The sequence below is a fragment of the Callithrix jacchus genome, chromosome 5 (assembly GCF_049354715.1).
Source record: "Callithrix jacchus isolate 240 chromosome 5, calJac240_pri, whole genome shotgun sequence".
In the NCBI taxonomy this organism is placed as follows: Eukaryota; Metazoa; Chordata; class Mammalia; order Primates; family Cebidae; genus Callithrix; species Callithrix jacchus.
This window is the reverse complement of record NC_133506.1, coordinates 120,006,783-120,010,875: the sequence shown is the minus strand read 5'-3', so window position 1 is coordinate 120,010,875 and position 4,093 is coordinate 120,006,783.

Genomic DNA, 4,093 nt, shown 5'->3' with positions numbered 1-4,093 from the left:
AGGCCATTCCAGCTCTTGCTGCTACCTGTAAAGGAAAATGGCAGGTTACATTAGACATGAGATAAGGAACTAAATACCAAAGAGCATCTTTGGTCTTGCACCCAGGGAGCATGGAATTGGTAGGTAACAGCGATGGTGAGGTTGGCACTCTTCTAACTCCTTCAAACCTGAATTCCCCAGAAGGATTCAGACTAACCTTAGTATACTCCCAGAGAGAGTCATAACTGTTCTAAAATTCTTGTCTCCAAAGACCTAGCTCCCAGGCTGATAAAAGCAAAACCACAGTTCTTAAAGTCAGGAAATTCAACAGAAACAGAAACTATGAAACCCAGAATCATAAAGGTCAATGAAGGTTAATGGTTAATATAAGGCTAATAGAAAAAGGTGACTGGGAGGAGGCCACCTAGTTTTAGATCAGATCAACAGCTTGGACTTATGGCTCTCTCATCCATAACAGCTTCTTCAAGAAAGGCTCTAAAGCAAAAAAGCATCCTGACTGTGAGAAAGGAGGTTTGTAGGACAGCAGACTTAATGTAATCTGGACAAGCAGGTCTATCATACATTTCCTAGAGACAAATTTACATGGGGACCAGCTCCACATGTCCTCTATGCTATCCATCAGGATTCATGAACAAAATGTAAAGGATATGTAGGATATGTACTGGGATCTATTTCTTCATCAGCAGCAGACAATATTCATTTTGCAGATCCCCAGTACCTCTCCCCTACACCATTAACTCTTTCTAATCTGCCCAGCGATGGCCTTCTCCCTTCAGGATTCTGCTTCCAGCCTAGGCATGCTCCAGCATTCCCCTCTCTGCTCATCAGTGGCTCCTAGACTCATATGCTCAGAGAAAGCCAGCACTGGAAGGGATGGGTAGATACATCCAGAAGAGGTCTTAAGAGGGAAAGGGCATCTTGGCACAAGACTGAGGTGACTTACAGAACCTGCAATGAGGGTCAGCCAACTGAACACTATGTAGGGTATTTAGGTCACTGTAGAGCACCATATACCAACTTCCTTCTGCCTCATCAAAGGAGAATACCAAACAACTCAAAACTTAAAAAAATAAAGGAGAGGAGAAGAAGATCCCCTTATCATTTTCCTGTAATCTCAAAGCACACCTCTTTCTGCTGAGTTCTATCATCTCATCTCTCATTCAGGGACCCCTCCTCACATCTTAGGTTTCTAGCAGATGTGTTTTCTTTCTCCATTCCCTTTTTCTTTTCAATATAGCTGTACTGTAATGCAAAAGAGCTTCAGTTGAGATTTAGTATTAATTCCTCACATTGCCTCTGAGGATCTTTTCCTGCTATCCAACCACCAGAGATGGCTACAAAGTACTCTTTGAAGTTTGGGTTAACTCTGAGGGCATCACGATCTTTGGCTGTGGCTGCCATCTGCTTCCCAATGAACCAGAACTCTTGACTTTAAATAAAAATAACACTTGTACAATCTGCATGTCTTTGAAACATTATTCTTAGGCCCGGCATGGTGGCTCAAGCCTGTAATCCCAGCACTTTGGGAGGCCGAGACAGGTAGATCACCTGATGTCAGGAGTTCAAAATGAACCTGACAAACATGGTGAAACCCTGTCTCTACTAAACAATACAAAATTAGCTGGGCATGCTAGCACACACCTGTTATCCCCACTACCTGGGGGGCTTGAACCTGGGAGGCGGAGGTTGCAGTGAGCCGAGATCACACCATTGCACTCCAGCCTGAGCAGTAAGAGAGAAGCTGTCTCAAACAAACAAAAACAGGGCAGGTGCGGTGGCTCACGCCTGTAATCCCAGCACTTTGGGAGACCAAGGCAGGGGGAATCACAATGTCAGGAGATCAAGACCAGCCTGACCAACATGGTGAAACCTGTCTCTACTAAAAATACAAAAATTAGCCAGATGCAATGGCACACACCTGTAATCCCAACTACTCAGGAGGCTGAGGTGGGAGAATTGCTTGAACCTGGTAGGCGGAAGCTGCAGTGAGCCAAGATTGCACCATGCACTCCAGCCTGGATGACAGAGCAAGACTCTGTCTCAATTAAAAAAAAAAAAAAAAAAAAAAGCTCACGGCTGTAATTCCAGCACTTTGGGAGGCCAAGGCAGGTGGATCACCTGAGGTCAGGAGTTCAAGACCAGCCTGGCCAACATGGTGAAATCCCATCTCTACTAAAAATACAAAAAAATTAGCCAGGCGTGGTGGTAGGCACCTTTAATCCCAGCAACTCAGGAGGCTATGTCAGGAGAATCACTTGAACCCGGGAGGCGGAGGCTGCAGTAAGCCAAGATCCCATCATTGCACTCCAGCCTGGATGACAAGAGTGAAACTCCGTCTCAGGGGAAAAAAAAAAAAGGAAGAAAAGTTATTCTTTAAGGTAAAAATATATACAATTTCCCAGTCTTTCTACTAATGATTTTTAAATCTAAATTTCCCTCAATCTCTTTCTTCTCAAATCTCACAGTCCATCCTTCCTTTCCTGAAGCAGCTCAAGGCTCTCAGGAATGGGTCATCTTAAAGTCAGGGGTACTCTACTCACAGAAGTCAAGATTCTGGCCTCTTAGATCTAGTTCTGGCTGGCTGCCATTAACTCACCGTGAGACCGTGTGGGTGAGGCACTTCCCTTCCTTAATCCTCAGTTTCCTGCTCTGTAAAGGGAGAGGTTAGATTACCTGACCTCTTTTCTAGCCCTGGCGATCTATAATTCCCTCAGGGAGAAGACAAGTGTCATTCCATCAGGAAGTAAGATATTCATTCCTGCCCTTACAGGTTCTCTCTGGACCACTGCAGAGAGAAATTCCCCTATAGATGCCTACCTTTCTCTTGCTGGCTTAACTAAAAGGACAAGTGCGTTCCAGAAGGAGGCCTTCCTTTAAGAGCCAAACTCCTCCCATCAAAAGGAAAAGAAGTCGAGGCTGTCTAACTCTAACCCTGAATTTTGATAAAGCAGATGGGAGACTGAAAGCAGGTATGGGGCAGGAAGGAGTATGATAAGTATACCCCCCACCGACCCTCCAGACTTAGCACACACCTTGGCTTTGCCCTAGGGAGCCCCACATAAGTAGTAGCTGCTAATCCAACTGAACTGTGTGTGGATGGAAAGAAGAGAGCAAGGACTTACATCCACAGGATTGACGTAAGTATTCAATCAATGTCCATATACTCTCATTCTCTCCTACTTCAAACCTGTAAGAAGCCATGGTGGGAGGAGATACCATATCCCAGTCTTCCCCTTCCCCAAAGTTGGAAAGGAAGAGACACTGAGACAGGAGCTACTTGGCTTCCTATAAATTGTTTTGTCCTTTCTCACAGCTGCAATCAGAAGCTAAGGGCTCCCGCAGGCCTTGTTCTGATCTGCTGCAGGCGATGGAGGGTTTTTGAAACGAAGAGGACTTGGCTGCGGCCCCGTTTCAGCTGCCGTTGGGGCTGGCTAATGGGCTCATTCGGGAAGACCCCTGCCTGCCGCACTAAAGAGTCCCCTGCCGACCCCCGCCCCAGTCCCAACCCAATTAATAAATGGGGGCTCCCACTTTATGGCTCTGGGAGCAGGAATCAGAGATACAAATGACCCCCAGGGAGGGACAGAAAAAGGCCTTCCAAGAATCAAGCCAGAGAATTGTGCATCCACAGGCACATGCTGCCACAGGCTAGTCATATCCCATTTTCAAAGAATTAAAGGGGAAGAAACTAGCAAAAATGCTATTTTCTTTCCCAGATCCAGAGTTAAGATAGCATTCTTGAAGTCTATGGGCACACCTAGCAACAGACTCCCTCTTGCTTGGTTCTTTTCAAACTGAAAAGGGCAGGGTGCATGCAGGTTATCATCTGGACACACAGTACGTGCTTCACTATTCTCCAGGGCAGTGCCCCCTCCTAGACTCTGCAATACTGAACACTGACACATCCTATTAACTGGTTAATAAGATAAAATGCTTCCTACTTAAAAACAAAGCAGTTCCCCCTTATCAAGCTTTCATCACCAACAGCACAAATGTGTCCTGGGATCATCATCCTGAAGCTTTTATTACTCCCCTCACATCCAAGCTGTGACCAAGCCTTGCTAATTACTATTGACCCATTTTCTTTCCTCTG